The sequence below is a fragment of the Vicugna pacos genome, chromosome 20, assembly GCF_048564905.1.
Source record: "Vicugna pacos chromosome 20, VicPac4, whole genome shotgun sequence".
NCBI classification, from domain to species: domain Eukaryota; kingdom Metazoa; phylum Chordata; class Mammalia; order Artiodactyla; family Camelidae; genus Vicugna; species Vicugna pacos.
Genome location: NC_133006.1, coordinates 26017545 through 26035666, shown reverse-complemented (window position 1 = coordinate 26035666; position 18122 = coordinate 26017545). Strand labels below are relative to the sequence as shown.

At 39.0% G+C, this 18122-nt stretch overlaps 4 non-coding genes across 4 annotated transcripts; 3 read left to right on the top strand and 1 right to left on the bottom strand.

The window, feature by feature from the left end:
• The first annotated feature begins 889 nt into the window (after positions 1-889).
• TRNAL-CAA (transfer RNA leucine (anticodon CAA)) lies at positions 890-998 on the top strand. Its single transcript has 2 exons — positions 890-928; positions 953-998. It is a non-coding gene; the product is annotated as a tRNA-Leu (tRNA).
• Positions 999-1798: 800 nt separating this feature from the next.
• TRNAL-CAA (transfer RNA leucine (anticodon CAA)) lies at positions 1799-1905 on the bottom strand. The gene is made up of 2 exons: positions 1868-1905; positions 1799-1844 (listed from the first exon to the last, which is right to left on the bottom strand). It is a non-coding gene; the product is annotated as a tRNA-Leu (tRNA).
• A 3898-nt stretch (positions 1906-5803) lies between these two features.
• TRNAT-CGU (transfer RNA threonine (anticodon CGU)) lies at positions 5804-5876 on the top strand. The gene has a single exon. It is a non-coding gene; the product is annotated as a tRNA-Thr (tRNA).
• A 4080-nt stretch (positions 5877-9956) lies between these two features.
• TRNAI-UAU (transfer RNA isoleucine (anticodon UAU)) lies at positions 9957-10050 on the top strand. The gene is made up of 2 exons: positions 9957-9994; positions 10015-10050. It is a non-coding gene; the product is annotated as a tRNA-Ile (tRNA).
• The last annotated feature ends 8072 nt before the right edge of the window (positions 10051-18122 follow it).

The following is an 18122-nucleotide window of genomic DNA, read 5'->3' as shown; positions in this document are numbered from 1 at the left end:
AAAAAGGAAAGGAAAGTAAACATTGGCTGAATACCTCTCACCTTAACCAAAGTGGGAAAGATTTTTAAAAAACTTTTTTTTTCAAAACTCAGTAGAGATTTTGAACCAAGGTGAAGGCCTTATTTTAGTCCTCCATGTTCTATATTTCTCTTATTATGTGTCCTGTAATAAACGACACCCTGCCTCTTCACTTCGCATCCCTCCTTTCACTGTAGGCAGAAAGAATGCAAGGTGGGAAGATAAGTTAAAGGGAGAGAGAAAAAGGCAATGGAAGGAAAGGGAAGAGGGAAGAGGAGAGGGGAGAAGGGAGTGGAGAGCAGGAAAGAGGTAGTGGAAGAGGGGAACCTTGAGGAAGGAAATGAAGGGTTTATGCAATAATATTCAAGACTGCTGGGGGATCCTTGCAAAAACTTTTAAGATGCTAAAAACACTATTGTACAGGGAATCTTTAAGTCTCACTCACAGACCCAGTCCCCACTAGTAAAACTAGTTAAGATGAAATACTGTGAGATACTGTGGCCAGAGACACTGTGAACATGGGGAAAGCCCCTGAAAGACTGGAGTTGCAACTTGGGCCAATGAAATCTATATCCTAAGTCCCCTACTCCTTAAAGTTGGTGTTGTAACTCTGGTCAGCAGGGATGGAGTGGGAGAAATAGACTCAAGGTAGATGATGTGGGCTCCCAGTCTTCAGAGTAGCATTAATTCTGTCATTCAGGGGACCTCTTCATTGTAAAACTCCTCCTTTCCTGTCTTTCAGTTTTGCAGACAGCGCTAACACTTGGTTTGCTCCTGTAGATTCTAGGAATAGCTTGTTCCTCTCCTTCCTGGATGCAACAGCCTCCAGTCATTGACACAGTTGATATCAATTTCAAGGTATAGTTGTCATGTCAGGATGGCCGAGTGGTCTAAAGGCGCCAGACTCAAGCTTCTGTCTTCCTCTTCTTGGGGCCTCTGGTCTCCATATGGAGGCGTGGGTTCAAATCCCACTTCTGACAAGACTCAATTTTGTTCTTGGCACACTCCTTCAAAGATCTTCGCCTTTCAGCCTTCTTGAAATCCCACTGTTGCCTTTCAGTCTTGGTCCCTCTGGGCACTGGAGTGTCACCCAGTAGTTCTGCCCTTTCTGCCAATAAGTATGTCCCCCACCAGTAGCTCCACCCTGGCCTATGCTCACCAAGGACCTGGTGAACCCAGAACACACACTATAGCAAGACCAAGATCTTAGCCTATGAAGAACTTCATAGAATGCATTTTTTCACCTTCATAAAATGGAAGAAAAGACATCTAAATCACATCATTCTGCAAAGAAATCTCAGAGGGAGCTATCAGTTTATTTAATTTTAACAGCATGAGCATTTCTTTGCTATTGATGAGCTAAAAGTGTTTTCAGCAGTGTCATGATCTTGAGCAATTTCCTTCTTAGAGTTTAGAGATGATATAGGAAGGTGATAAAGGAAACGTTTTGTTACAACTGTATAACATATTCTTTTTCGTGTGCAGAAAAGGATTCTCCCACAGTAAAAACCCAAGATCCAAGTAAGGATGACTGGTCAGTTGACCTGCTAAGGAAAAGACCACATGTTGTTATGGCACTTTTTTTCCTGGGAAGACAGTATCTCCTAAGGCAGCACTGGAGGTTGCCTCCACATGGCTTTGAAAGTTTCCCAGGATTCTCTAACTGGAAGTTCCTCATCTTCGAGTGTCGGGGTGGGGAATATTTGAGGTATCGAGGGTTAAATTATGAGGTGTCCAAGGTGAAACGCTTGAACTAAACGTGGCAGGAACAAAACGAACGTGTCAGAAGTGGGATTCGAACCCACGCCTCCATTCGGAGACCAGAATCCCCAACAGCGGGAAGCGAATGCTTGAGTCTGGCGCCTTAGACCACTCGGCCATCCTGACACACAACTCGTGTTACTCAAATAGATCATTCTGTAGCCTCTGAAGGATTATACATTGCTGCATCCCAGAAAAAAGTTTCTGAGATTTATCAGATTCGGCGGGAGTTCTGAGTTCAGAGACTGAGAAAGAGAAAGGCAGACGAGCACAAGCATGAATGCAGACCTAAATAATTATTTCAGCCCTGGAGACCGGGGTACCAGGGTATTGAGCGGCACCCCCTCCCTGTCCCTCCTCCTCCCCCAGTACTCCCAGCTCAGTCCCCTGCGTTCTACCCACTACCCCCACTCCCCTCCTCCCACCAGACCCGGTCTCACCTCGTGCAAATCTCCTCTTATGCCCTGACCCCGACCTGTGACCTGGACCCAGGGTCACTGTGTTCTTTGTGACTCAAACTCTCATCTAGCAGGGCCAGTTCGATGCTGGCCCAGGATCGTTGGAAACTTTCAGTGATTAAATGGCCAACTCCACTGCTCTGGGCATTCCTCTTGTTCTCAATCCATCCAGACTGTGATTTTTATCGCCTGAAGCCTTACTTACATCATTCATTTCACCATACAGTTCAGTACCCGTCACCGTCTTCTGTCCTGCAGAGTTGCTTGTGCTCTACAATAATAATCCTACCTTTCCTCTCTCTAGAGCTCTCAGATGCTTTTCAGTAAATATTACCCATCTTGGGCGACTGCAGCTATTCTGAAACACAATGTTTACTTTTTATGACTGAAAAATATGTTTAAATGACTGAAAGTGAAATATCCAAAAAAGAAAAGAAACATCCTTGCTGCAATGATTATTCATAGTTTAAAGGAGAGAAGAAATTTAAAATTTTGATAATCAGGAATATCACCAAGTTTCTATAATTAGGCTGTAAAGTCTAAGTCTATAGTACACTTAAATTTAAGAGCTATCACTTCTAAATTTTTAATTTCATCTATTACCCTAAAAATAAGTGGGAAACATCTCTTTAAAATTTAGGTTATTGTTTGTAGATTTCACTCTTTTTATTGTGAATGTATTTTTTTCTCTATGCTAACTGTACAACTACAACAGTCTGCAAAATTTCAGTGAATACTTTAATATATACATATGTTGAATCTTTGTACTATTGCTTCCTATTCCTTGAAGCATAGTTATATTTCTATAGATCATTCAAATCAATTTATATTTATTTTTGTAGAAATGAAAACCTCTGAATACAGATTTAAAATATTTGGGATACTTGAAAATAAGTATTACCAAAATGTAATGTAAATTTAAAATTGGGACTAAAATGCATCATAATTCAGTTTTCCTTAATAGATTGATTCTTGCAAGGCCCTTCACAGTCAATATCTTATGAACTTCTGGGTAGTATGTTTCCTAGACATCTGCTTGATATTAATATTAATTTACTCTAATTTCTCAAATTTTTCTTTGCAAGACCAAGAACACTGGATACATGAAATCTGAGGTAATAGAGGCCTCTAAGTGGTTAGAGTTCAGCCATTAAAATGCCTGTAGCAAATTTTCTGAAGATGGCCATACCAATATATCTCATGTCATGCGTTTTTCTTTTAATGCAATTTTGACCCATTTACTTCCAGAGATGGGGAGGGGCAGGATGTCTGTGTTCCCTCCCCTTGAATCTGGATAGTCCTGTGACTGTGATGGAAGAGATGATGCATGACTTCCAGTGCTAGGTTGCAAAAGGTGATAGAAACTTCCAACAGTTTTCTCTCAAAATATTTGTCCCCAGAACCTAGCCATCACACTGTGAGGAAGCCCAAATTAGGCCACAGGGAGAGACCATGTAGTGAAGAACTGAAGCCTCCAGCCCACAGCCAGCAGCAAAGCCAGACATTGGAGTAACTGACCCTTCAGGTGATTTCCTACCCTAGTCTTCCAGTCTTCCAGTTGAGTTTCTAGAAATCATGGAGCAGACACAAGCTGTCCCCCATTTTGCTCTGCCCAAATTCTGTGAGAACTAACAAATCTGTGAGTACAGGTAAATGATAGTTTTTAAGTTAAGCCATTAAGTTTTAGTAGGATTTGTTATGCATCAATAGGTATGGATCAGTCTTGGTCCAACCAGGAGAGATAAACCAATAATTTGGGAAAGTTGTTTATTTGTTTGTTTATTTATTCATTTTTCCAGTTTTATTGAAATATACTTGACATATAATACTGTATAAGTTTAAGTTGTACAACATCATGATTTCATATATATATATATTGCAAAATAATTACCACAATGTATTTGGTTAACATCTATCACCTCACATAGTTACATTTTTTTCCTTGTGATAAGAACTTTTATAATCTACTGTTAGCAACTTCCAAATATACAATACCATACTGTTAACTACAGTTGTCATAGTGTACATTACATCTCCAGAACTATTTATCTTATAATGAACAGGGGAAGTTGAATATAGAGAATTATTAACTAAAGAAGTGATTGGAGTAACAAGGAATTGGCTAATAAAAATTAGAGAGAATATTAAAGAATATAGGAATAGCAGATATAAGAAGCAGTCACCACCCCTGGGGCTGATAAAACACCTTAGGAAGTGTCCCTTCACCCAAGACTGAGACAAAGTACAGAAGGAAGAGCCCTCTACTCTTCACCCAACCCCTAGCTAAGATCTAGATATTGTTGGGACTGGGCAGCAGGTAAAAACTGGAAAGATCTTGAGGAGAATGTTACTGGAAAGTCCTGAAGACAATGTCTTCCTGTTGCTGGTCTTGCCATCTGGTCCCAAAGTCAGTGATGATTAAAGGACAGTGAGGGAAAATGTTATTAGAAACTGGAGGAAAGGAGACCTTTGTTATCTAGTGGCACAAAGATTAGCAACACCGTTGCCATGGTAATGTGGAAAGTCGGAAACATACCTATTGGATTTAGTGATCTAGCTAAGGACATTTCCAGGCAATGTGTCACCTAGCTTTTCCTAGATGCCTATAGTAACGTGACTGGGGTTTCTTTATGAGCCAGCTATCAAATCCTGAAAGTATACAGGAAGCAATCCTTTCTTTGTTTCAAATGCACAGGGCCCCTGACTTGGGACAGGAGACTTGGTATTTGCAGTTGAGTTTTCTTTGCCTGGTCTCTTTTCATTATGACTGTTGCTGGTCCATGCTGAGTCCCTAAACGGCTTTTCTGGTAACCCTCACAGCCCCTTTACCAGGGTGGAAATTAGCAGTTTTAGGATACATTTGCTCCTTGGGGACAAAACTTTTCTTTTTTGATTTCAGCGACGCCCAGTGGAGAAGGAGAAACATGACCCTTTCTTCATGCCCCAGATCGAGGCTCCAAAAGATATTTCAGCTTCAAAGACTAGGCTACAGTAGACAGAGCCTCTCTTCAGCTTCTGTTATCTATTTCCTCTTTCCTGCTGGCCTCATCCTTTACCTTCACCTCTCAGTCTCTCTTCTGATATCTGAAATCGAGGAATTGGAGACAGGTCTCGCCTGTTTTCTCCCAAGGCTCTAAGAACTGAAGTCTGGAATATCTAAGCTTCAATGAGAGCGAAAGGTACCGCAGAGCAGAGGGCGCGGCTGTAACTAAAATCAGGTGGCAGCGTAGTTCTCCCCTCAAACTCCGCATCTTGGCAGATGGGCAAGCTGCTAATTCCCCACTCCGCTCAACGTGCAATTTCTGACTCTCGACAGCCCTGGACTCAGGCAAAACTCTCAGAGGTGGATTTAGAGATCCTGTACTTCCTTTGACAAAAGCCTGTCGAATGGGATGTTAAAAGTATCAGAGAGTGAGTGAATTTGCTTGACCACAGCCCAGAAAATTGGGAAGGGGGTTTGGGATAGAGCGTCAAATCTTCTAGAGATGAATAGAAACAAAACAAAAACTTAAAGATTTCAATATATAATCTGCTTTAGGAAAGGAGTTAAAAAGCCCACTAACTCAGGCTCCGTAGCTCAGGGGTTAGAGCACTGGTCTCGTAAACCAGGGGTCGTGAGTTCGAATCTCACTGGGGCCTTCAGAGTCTTTTCCACTTTGCTGAGATGATTTTGAGGGGTGTGTTTCCTTGACATCAAAAACCTAAAACCAAAAATGAGCTCTTTCAGGAAGGAATTCCTCTGACTGATACAAGTCTGTGAAATATTGTTTAGTGGTCATACCAGGAAAACTTTAACTTGTCTGTTTTAGATTGTTCTATTTAGGTGAAATTGTTGGTTTGAGGTTGTCAGAGATAATTAGCCTCAGAACATAACCCTCCACCAATCCTCTCTCTTCCTGCCTCCAACCTCAACTTGGGGTGACGGGTGAGGTGGAGAGAAAAAGGGAATCTTAAGCTTTCTTTGATCTTGTATATGATGGAATCTCCCCCAAGTGCTAGGAGGGGCTTCAGACTTTCTGGCCATCTTTCATTAACCGACCCGTATTTCTACAGTATTTTCCTTTATAGTTTGTGTCCTGCCAAGCTTTGGTCTTTTCTTGGAAGTCATTCATTCTGGATAATTCTTCCTCCAAGACTTTCCTAACTCTATCTTAGAGAGAGAATGGCAAAATAGTGAGGTCTGGCTATTTTTCTCTCTTGTAGACAGTATTAAGGGAGATGGGTTTCTGGTCTAGAGGGATATTGTGCAACTTCTTCCTGGGATGCATTTCTGCCCACCGTTTCTCCTGCAATCTCCTTCCCTCCAAACTGGAGGATACTAGTGCTTGTCTTCAGTATTTTTGCCTAACCAATGCTTTCTATGAAGCAACCTGAGGTCACATACAGAGAAAACCTGGCAATCTGGGTCAATTCCCAAAATGTTTCTTTTAGATCGGTGCTCTTAATTGTTCATTCTTTAGGTGAGTCTTTAAAATTTATTTATGACTTTTGCCTTTTCTCCAGTTTGAGTATTTATGAGGGATCCAATTATTTTTCTTACTTTTATTTATTTTCTTAAATCTAGAGACAGGAACTGTATATGATTATCAGAATCAAAGAGGACTCCTCAATCAAAGATTGACTCCTAGGTTCTATCTCAGACCAGTAAAATCAGTCTCTAGGAGTGAGAATTGGGTATGATTTTAGGCAACTTTCAAGCTCCTCCAGGGTTGTAAACAACCTTTTTAAAAATATTGAGTGAGAGAGAAGTCTTCAGTATGCTTGGAAATTTTGTTGTGCCCCAGAAGTACATGGAGTCAAGCCTGAAATGTTTAAAATACTATTTCAGCATTTTCACTTTATTAATATGGTCTTAAAGATTTGTGAAAAGAAGATACATCCAAACATAAATGACATTTTTCTCAGGTTGTAAAAAGTCTTATCATTTTTCTCAAATGGCAAATGAAGTACAGCCATATGTGATTCTTTCTAGAACAGAATGATGAGAGTCTGGAATCTTGGGTTCATCAGAATCATCGTTTTGAGAGAGAATTTGAGTAGTATTACCTATTGAGATGACTTTAACAGGACATTTCAGTTGCTACCAAATCTTCATCTGTTTCTTGATAAGCAGGTTAAAGACCCAGTGGTTTTTCTGTATTTATATTACTATTATGTAGGGAAGAGAAAAAAGTTTTCCTTGACCCTTTTACGTTCACTGGCTGGGTGTGAAAATTAAAATGATAAAGATAGACTACAGGAGAAAAGCACATACATGTATTTAATGTAAGTTTTACATGACATGAGAGTCTTCAGAAGGAAACAAAGACCCCAAAACATGGTTAAACCTGGGTATTTTTATACTAGGTTTGATGAAAAGTGACCAGTCATGAAGAAATATGACAGGTCAAAGAATATGAGGTAAGTGTGGTGAACTGGGGGAAATGTTTATTTGGATTCTTCACAGAGTCCCTTTATCTTTGGAGGTAAGGATGCTCCTTTCCTCTGGGTACCTCTCATATGAGGATTTTATGTTCTGCTTTCAGAGAGAAGGACAGAGGGAGGGTCACTTCGACCCTCCTGCTTCTGCCATTTTCCTCAAACTCTTTTGGCTTAAAATATTATTTAATATACTGAGTTGCCATATTTCAGGGTAGCATGTTCTGAATGCAATCAATTATTTTAAAAATCTGTTTATTTCCATTTTTTCTCTTGTATTCAAAACATAATATTATGTACTATCCCCAAAACTACTTCGAGTCATTCATAACATTATCAATTGTATCATAGTTTAATCAATCAAGATCTCAAGATGGAAAAGATAGTACATTTACATTGGGATTATTTTAGGAGAATTTCATAAAGGGGATGTTTAATAAAGGTGTGGGCAGGTTGGGGGGAAGGGCAAAGCAGAGGGCTTCTGACATGGGGGTGGTCACCACCCTTAGGAGTAAAGAAGAGAGAAAAAGAGCCATTACTGGAACTTGAACAAAATGTCCACTTTGATGAACCAGACCAAGCTGACCCAGAGAAAGAAATCCAGAGAAATAAATACTGTAACCTCTCTATCCTCTCTCATTTTGACCTCCTGAGTTTCGCACGAATAAAACTCAAGTCGAAGTTACAGGACAGGGGAGCCCATGATATAGTCCATACAGGCCAGCCTTCCATGCAAGAGTAGGCAGAGGTCAGAAGATGGTTCTTTTTTTTAACGTTAACAATTCAAAACACTTTGCTTTCAATCTACTTTTTTTCTCCATGAACAAGATTTAATGCTTATAATGCTTATGTTGTGTCAATAACATGTCTTCCCTGATGAAAGTCAGTTTAATATCCAATGACATACTGTGAGTCTTGTAAGTTTTCATGCCTTAAGAACAGTAATTCACTAGATACTGGTTCTTCTCATCCAGATCCAGACTTGGGGCACAACACCATGGTCCTATCATGACGTTTATATAAATCACCGAGGGCACTGTGTGGGCCATAATAAGCTCTATCCAACCGGTGGCTGCTATTGTTATTTAGATGAAATTACCTCTAGAGGTTCAGACGGAGCTCAGTCTCTCTAGGACTGTGTGGTGAGATGGTCATTATTAAAGAGCCTTTGTCGCTTCTCACTGCTCTTCACTTTAAGGTGTTATTTAAAGTACATGTAATGATCCCAATACAGCAAAATAGACAGAGATGCGGAAACTTGTCCCCCCACACTTCATGCGTCTGTACGGAGAAACTTGGTCACTGGCCTATAATGCATAGTCCTGTTTGTTAGGTACTATGTGGTCAGGAATAGTCAGACCATTCCTTTCTTCTTACATTTCTCCTTCTCGCTGATAGGACTTATTCCATAAAAGCAAAAAGCCTTCCTATCTCGTGTGTATGTGACACCTGCAATTTCTCAAGGCCAAAAGCAAGCAAGCAACCAGACAAAACTGGCCTTTATAATTAGATGCCCCAGGCAGGATACTGGGTGTGCATTATGTCGCAGAGGCAAACTATCAGCAATGAACCTCTAAAGAAGGTCAAAACAGGTGGAGGAGCTGAGCGGGAGTGGGGATGGTTGACATCGCCTTGACCTCTGTAACGTGCAGCACAAAGGAGTGGTTACTACTCTGGCTGTTTTCCCGCAAGAGATGCCGGACTAGCTGGATGTATGACTTCGAATGCGGTTTTCAGGCAGGCTCGGGGAGGATTTGGTGAAACTGGGATGCGCAGCCTGGAGGTGCTGGACAGCGAGGCGGGTAGTACTGCCGTGAGAGCGGCTGTGCTAGGAGACGCGCCGAACTAGGACCGGGCTGGCTCGGCTCCTTGGTGTTCTCAGTCTGGTAGGAAGCATCACGGACCAGCCGTGCGGTGCGCAGTGATGCTGCGCCTCAGCCAAATAGCCCGTGTCTTCCACGGAAATCGTTCCCTTCTTGGAGTCAAGGCGAAGAAGAGCAAGAGTCTGCTCCCCTTTCTCCTCAGCCTTCTCTCGTGGCTTCTGAAAGGAGAACCCCTGGATCCCTGGGACTTGATGATTCTCAGTGGCGTAGAGGAAGGATCACATACACGCTTCCGGAAAAGATGGAAGCGTCTGGCTCAAAGCGTGGTTTATTCGCCAGGCCAGAGGCCGCGGAGGAGAGTAGGGAGAAGAGGGACCCCAGCAATGCCGTGCGCTCCTGCTCCGGCATGTGGGTGGGATCCGGCTCGCCCATCGCTCGTGGCTCTGTAGAGTGCGCACCGAGTACGAGGGGAAAGCATGCTCCAGTGGCGCAATCGGTTAGCGCGCGGTACTTATACAGCAGTATATGTGCGGGTGATGCCGAGGTTGTGAGTTCGAGCCTCACCTGGAGCATGTTTTCTTCCTTCATGACTTCTGTCTCATTTTATTCTAACGCTCTTTTCCCCTCCTCTTTAAAGAGAAGGCAAAAAAGAGGTTATTACGTTTCCTATGGTGAGAACGCGCATATTCCCATGATTAAGGAGGCTATTTGGTTGTTTTCAAACATAGGAATAGATCACAAACCAAAAGGAAGCAAATTGAGCTTATTCAAGCAAATTCATATCTCCTCAATCAGGAGACAAAGTCAGATGGTATAGCTACAAATGAGTCTCCCTCACCCGTTGCTCACTCCTTCTTTAAAACCATTCCTCAGATTTTTGGGGACTGAGCGAGGAAGAGGAAAACCTGGGTCTTGTGCTCTGCGATTCCGTGCGGCTGTCCCTGGGGCTCATGGATGGGCGGACGCCTGCTTCCAGGCATCTTCGCTTTGACTTCCATAAGGTTTGCAGTGAGGCTGCTGAATTGCTGAACTACACCTGTGAAATTTACATGTGCTTTGAGTCGAGCTTCACCGGCTACTTTACATAAACCAGACTGAGGAACAGGAAATCGTTTTCGCTAGCAGTGATATATGAGTGGCTGGGTGTGTATCTCCTCCTAATGTCGTCAGAAAATAAAAGGCCTTGTTTGAAAAAACGACATTCATCCCGACTCTGTCTGCTGTGTCCAAAGTTGCTTTGCTTTTATCCAGTCTTTCTTGGATTTTATTCTGTCTCGCAGGGCTCTCCTTCTCTTTTGTCCCTTAAATATGGATATTTCCCACAGTTCCATCCTCAGCTTTTCTCTCATCTAATGATAGACCCATTCTTTGTATTATATTCCTTCCCTTGATTACAGCATCTCTCTAAATACTGAGGGTTGTAAGATTTCTTTCCCACCCAATTCTCTCATCTGAATCCAGAGCTGTGCATCATCCTACCGACTACTGGACATTTCGCACCAGAAATTCCCACGCATCTGTAACATCGTGTGGGGAAATTATCAACCTCGAATTCACGTCCTCTCCTGTGCTCTTTATCTCAAAGGCAGTCATTCAACAAATACACGATGCCTGCTTGTTTGCCAGGTCTGCTCTAGACTCTGAGGTTACTGCAGTGAAATAAAAAGATCAAGCCTCTGCTCTCTGGAACCTAAGTTCTGGCAGGGAGAAATAAACAATTAAATATAAATGTATAATTGGACAAAGTGGTGATAAGTTTTGTAGAGAAAAACAAAAATAGGATATAAGAGATCAGGGATACCAGGGAATATGCTGGAAGAGCTGTATTATATAGGGTTGTCATAGAAGGCATCTCCAAGTGACATTTAAGCAGAAACTTGAAAGAAATAAAGGAGAAAGTCTTGGATATATGTGGTGCAAGACAGGTCCAGAACAAAGGCAAAAGCCTAGATGTGGGAATGGCCCAAGAAGCCATTATTTTCTCTAGCATCCTTTTCAACAGAGCAGCCTCTTCAATGATGTTTAAAAGCTAATGCCTGACATGATACCCTGTAATACTTTTTAAGACAGTGACCAAATGATGTTTGAGGAAGCAATGTGAAAGTAAAATTGTCAGAGGCACAAAGAAATATCTCCAGGGGTTATTCCTGTTTCCTGTAGGAACCTCTGACCAATCAAGGGCTGAGGTTGTCCCTCATTTCCATGGCTTGATTTTAGAACCTTGTAATGACTCTGATTTCACCAACTTCTGTGGAGTTAGTTGTTCAAAACAGAAAGCAGCAATGCAGTTTCCTAACATTTCCTTTTTAGGTAAGAGATTTATATATAAGATTCATCCATTTTAAGTGCAAGTTTGATAAATTTTGATAATTGTATTAATTTCTTATCGCTGCTGTAACAGATTAGCACAGTTTACTGGTTACAATAACACAACATTCTTGTCTTACAGTTCTGTAGGCCAGAAGTCCAAAATGGCTCTCACTGGATTAGAATTAATCTGTTGGCAGGGATGTGATGTTTCTGGAAATTCTGAGAGGTTTTTTTTTTTTTTTTTTTGCTTTTTCTAGGTTCTGGAGGCTGCCCACATTCCTTGGCTCTTGGCCCCCTTTCATCTTCAGAGCCAGCAACTGCATCACTTGGATCTCTGCTTCTGTTATCACTTCTTCTCTGACTCTCATCTTCTCATGCCTCTGTCTTCCATCTTTAAAGGACTCTATGGTTATATTGGGCACACATGGATAATCCAGGATAATCTACCTATTCTAATATCCTTAACTTAATCACATCTGCATAGTTTCTTTTGCTACATAAGGTAACGAATTCACAGGTTCTGGGAATTAGAGCGTGGACATCTTTGGGGAAAACTTATTTTGTCTACCACAGCAATTATATACCACTGTGTAAATAACACCACATTCAAGATGTAGAACAATACCTTTCCCTGAAAAAGTTTCCTCCTGCTCTTTTGTAGCCCCAAACCTCCCTACACTGCTGCCCCTGGCCACCACTGATCTGCTTTGTGTCACTATGGTGTTGCCGTTTCTAGAATTTCATATAAATGAGACCATACAGTTTGTAGGTTTTTGTGTTAGACTTCTTTTACTTAGCATAATTCTGTGCTAATCTTTGTGTCAAAGATTCATCTTTGATTCCAGAGTCGTCTAAGCTCCCCACACTTATCTGTTTCTGAGTCTTCTTGATTCCACCTTAGTATTGCTCCTTAGTATCGCTCAACATTTCCGTGCTCACAGTCCATGTTCTCAAAGGCCTCTCTGTACCTTGGTAAATACCCTTCTTTTGCCCTGAAACTTCTTTTATCTTTCTCTTTATTTACTTCTACTTCTTCCACTGGACACCACTTGTCTGTCCTCAGGGCGTGGTGAGAGCTCCCTCTCCATAGTTTGGGTCAGATGCTCTCCTTTGATCTACATATGCTGCGTCAGACATTTGATGCATTAATTCAGTCTTCTCTTAATTCACTCTCACTTATTGGGTCATAAACTCCTTGGAGGAGACAAGGACTGCATCTTTATTGCTTGTTTCTTTAGTGCTCAGCTCAATTCCTGACTCTGAATAGACTGTAACTCTCAGTATACTTTTTCCACCTGTGGTTTCATGGAGAACTCTGCTTCCTTTCCTCCCTTTGTCTTCCCCCGTTCAAACTCAAGTTGAAAGTTTTTTTATTGATTTAATTTATGTATTTTGGCAAAGTAAAGGTTAAACTTAGGCTCTGAGAAATGAACAACATTAACAAGAGAGTTTTGTTTTGTCTTGCAGTTTCTTTCACAAAAGGAATGTGAAGTCAAAAAAGAGATTTGCTAATGCAAATAAAAAGGAATTCTTAAGCTCTTTTCTCCACAAATAATGCTCTTCTTCCTCTTGTCTACATGACAAATTCCTGCTCATTCTTAATGGCCCAGAAAAAAAAAAAAATCTGACAATTTGTTTCTTCTTACTAACAGAAAATCTGTAAAGTGAAATTCACATTTGTCTCAATGTAAAAAAGGTGTGTTTATACATAAAACTGTCCTCCAACTAGTTTGCTTATCAAGGACAATTACCATGACTTTGTCTTTAAAAAAATTTTTTTAAATAAGTATTCAAGCATGTGACACTTAGTAAAGGCTAAAAATATCAACAGGGTCTCAAAACAGTGCAGTGGAATAAAGCCAAAACTTTAGGGAGAGAAGAGGAGGATAGAAAAGGAAGAAGGAATAAATAACGTGGTTTGGATGGGAAAAAGAAGCAAAAAATGAAAGTATTTCTTTTTCATTGTTCCAAATGAAAATATTGGACATTTTAAACACTGAAACTCACGGTTTTTCTACGGTTGATATATGCTTCTGCCAAATAAAGGACTAATATATATGTTTGACTAATAATTAGAATTTGAAATGAGTTTGTTTTGGCCTCATTGTAGAGTAATAACTGCTCTGTGGCTTTATACTGTTATCAAAAGGAGCTTAATATTTCACTTAAAAAATTTTCCTCTTCATATGAGAATGACTCCAACAATTTTTTAGACTGTTTATGGAGTGATAGCATTTTAGAGAGTGGAACAAGAAATTTTTCTTACCATTTCGACCTTTTGGATCTCTTTATTATTTATTTTTCCCCAATTTCCATTTCTGTTTCTGATGCAAGCTGAAAAGATCTGTGTTCTTAAAAGGGTCTCCAAGTGATTTTATCTATAACATAAATAAGGCCTTCTTTTGTGCCTTTTGTTAAGTGCAAATAATGTTTCATATAACAATTTTATTTATTTTTAAATTTTTTGCATAGATAATACATTCATAAGGTTAAAAATTTTTTTATGTATAAAGGTCCTCCCTATTCCTAACCTCAAGCCATTCAGGTCTCCTCAGTATGAGCTATTTATTATGTTATTTGTTTCTTGGAAAAATAGAATTATTTACATTCTCTTTGAGAGATACCATTCTAGATGACCGTCTGGGGAGGAGCCCATCCCTTCTCATGTAGTGAAAAATTTGGCCATGCCCAAAGAGAGGTCTGGTCTTTGCTCTCAGCTTTTGGGAAATAACTGATATCACATTTAATACTAGTGTTTTTTTTAGAGTGGAGTTGCCCATAGTTTGCAGCCATGTCAGAAAGACCAACCATGTAATTTAAGGTGGGGAATTCGGGTCACCCAGCATCAGTCAGTGTAGCAAATGAGTTCAAGCATGTGGGTAATCAATCACTCATGCCTATGCAATAAAGCTCCAATAAAAATTCTGAACAAGGAAGCTTGGGTAAGATTCCTGAGCTTGGAGTAGTTTGTGTGTATTGCCACACATCAGAGGATAACTTACCCTGAGAACAGCGAACGTCTTATACTTAGAACCCTGTAGTGCAAGTAACTTATAAAAGAATATTTCCAATTCCATCCTCCTGTCAACTATAACGTTGTTGTCATTTATTTCAATCATCTATAAGCTATAGTCACTGAATACATTGTTGCTATTAGTTTCAGCAAACTGTTATGTTAGATTTATTTTTAAATAAATATAAAATTTTTTATTTTGCCTTCATATATTCTTTCTGTGTTTTGGGTTGAATTGTGTTTTTCTAGAATACTTTGAACTAATGAAAATTAAATATAACTAATCAAAAGTTGTGGTATGTAGAGAAAACACTGTTAAACGGGAAATAGATATTGAATGTATATATAAGAAAAAAAGAAAGAGCTAAAATCAAAAACTTCCACCTGAGGAAACTAGAAAAGAAGAGCAAATTAAATCCAAAGCAAGAAGAAAAGAAAAAATTGTAAAAATTGAAAATTAGAACTGAAATAAGTCAAACTGAAAACAAGAAATGAATGGAAAAAATCAACAAAACCAAAAGCTTATTCTTTAAAAAGATCAATAAAATTGATTAACCTCTAGCCAGGTTAATAAAGAAAAAAAAAAAAGGGAACACAAAAATTACCAATTTCAGAGGTGAAAGAGGGGCCAAGAAAGCACCAACCCTAGACAGTTCACTGTAAAAGTCTACCAAACATTTAAGGGGAAAATTCTCTACAATCTGTTTCAGAAAATAGCAAAGACAACACTTCTTAACTCATTGTATGAGACCAGCATTACACTAATGCAAAACTATATAAATACATTTCAAGCAAGGAAAACTATAGACCAATATGTCTCATGAGCATAAATACAAAAATCCTCAAGGAAACAAACAATACAACAATATGTAAAATGATGTATACACTATAATAAGTAGAATTTACTTCAGACATGAAAAGCTGTTCCAGTATTTGAAAACCAATTAATGTAATCCATCACAGCAAATGGCTAAAGAAGAAAAAAATTATAATATCATATCAATAGATACAGAAAAAGCATTTAACAAAATGCAAAACTTTTCATGATTTTAAAATCTCAGTAAACTAGGAATAAGGGAGAACTTCCTCAACTTAATAAAGAATATCTAATTACAACTGATACCATACAGGTACAAAGGATCCCAAGAGACTACTATAAACAATTATATACCAACAAATTGGACAACCTAGAAGAAATGGATAAATTTCTAGCAATACTGTACTAAGACAGGATCATGAAGAAATGGAAAATCTTAACAGATCACTTATTAGTAATAGAATTGAATTAGTAATCAAAAAACTCCCAACAAAGAAAAGTCCAGGACAAGATGGCTCCACTGGTGAACTCAATCAAACATTTAAAGAACAATAATACTAATCATTCTCAAATGCTTCCCAAAAATAGAAGAGGAGAGAACACTTCCAAACTCATTTTATGAGGCCAACATTACCCTGATAATGGTAATGTAGGTAAGGCAGACAGGGACAGTACAAGAAAAGAAAATGACAGACCAATATTCCTGATGAACATAGATGTGAAAATCCTCAACAAAATATTAACAGACCAAATTCAACAGTACATTAAATGGATCATATTTTAAGATTAAACTGAATTTAGTCCAGGGATGCAAGGATGGTTCAACATCCACAAATCAATGTGTGATATACCACATTAACAAAATAAAGGATAAAAGTCATGTGATCATCTCCGTAGGTGCAGAAAAACCATTTGACACAATTGAATATCTATTCATGATAAAAACTAATAACAAAGTGAATATAGAAGACATGTACCTCAACATAATAAAGGCTATACGAAAAACCCAGAGCTAACATCATACTCAAGAGTGAAAAGCTTGTCATCTAAGATCAGGGACAAGACAAGAATGACCACTGTTGACTTTCATTCAATTTAGTACTGAAAGTCTTAGCCAGAGAAATTGGGCAACAAAAAGCAATAAAAGGCATCCAAATTGGAAAAGAAGAAATAAAATTGTTGCTTTATAGATGGCATGATAACATATATAGAAAACACTAATGACTCCACATACACACACACACACATACACACACACAAAAACTGTTAGAACTGATACATTCAGTAAAGTTACAGAATACAAAATTAATATACAGAAGTCAATTGTGTTTATACTAGTAACAAACTATCACAAAGAGAAATTGAGAAAAAAAGCCCATTTATGATAGCACTGAAAAGAATAAAACACTTAGAAATAAATTTAGCCAAGAAGGTGAAGGATCTGTACACTGAAAACGATAAGTCGTTGATGCAAGAAATTGAAGAAGACATAAATAAATGGAAAAATATTCCGTGCTCATAAATAGGAAGAATTAATATTGTTAAAATTCCCATACTACACAAATCAATCTATAGACTCAGTGCAATCTTTATCATAATTCCAATGGTGTTTTTCATACACACACACAGAGATTCCTACAATTTGTTAGGAACCACAAAAGACCCTGAATAGACAAAACAATCTTGAGAAAGAAGAACAAAAGTGGAGGAATCACATTTTCTGATTTCAAACTATAATAACACGTCTATAGTAATCAAAACAGTATGATATTGGCATAAAAACAGACACATAGGTGAATGGAACAGAATAGAGAGGCCAGATATAAACCCATGAATAGACAATCAATTAATTTTAGACAAAGGAGCCAAGAATATACAATGAGTAAGGGATAGCCTATTCAATAAGCAGTGTTGGGAAAACTGGATAGCTATATGCAAAAGTATGAAAGTAGACCTTTATCTCATCCTATAACAAAAACCAATTCAAAAAGGATTAAAAACTTGAATGTAGGATCCAAAATTTTTAAATTCCTAGAAGAAAACATAGGTGGTAAGCTCCTTTACCCCAGTCTTGGCAATGATTTTTTTTGGACTTGACCCTCAAAACAAAGGCAACAAAAGCAGAAACAAGCAAGTGGGACTACATCAAACTAAAAAGCTTTTGCACAGCAAAGGAAACCATCAACTAAATGAAAAGACAACCTATGGAATAGGAGAAAATATTTGCAAGCCACATATCCAATAAGGGGTTAGTATCCAAATGTACAAGGAACCCTTACAACTCAATAGCAGAAAAATAAATAACCCAATTAAAAACTGGGCAAAAGAACTGAATAGACATTTTTCCAAAGAAGACATACAGAAGGCCTGGTGTATCAGGTACATGGGAAGGTATTCAACACGCTAATCATCAGGGAAATGCAAATCAAAACCACAATGAGATATTACCTCATATTTGCTAGAATGGCTCTCTGTATTTTCGGCACAATTTTTATGTAAACCTA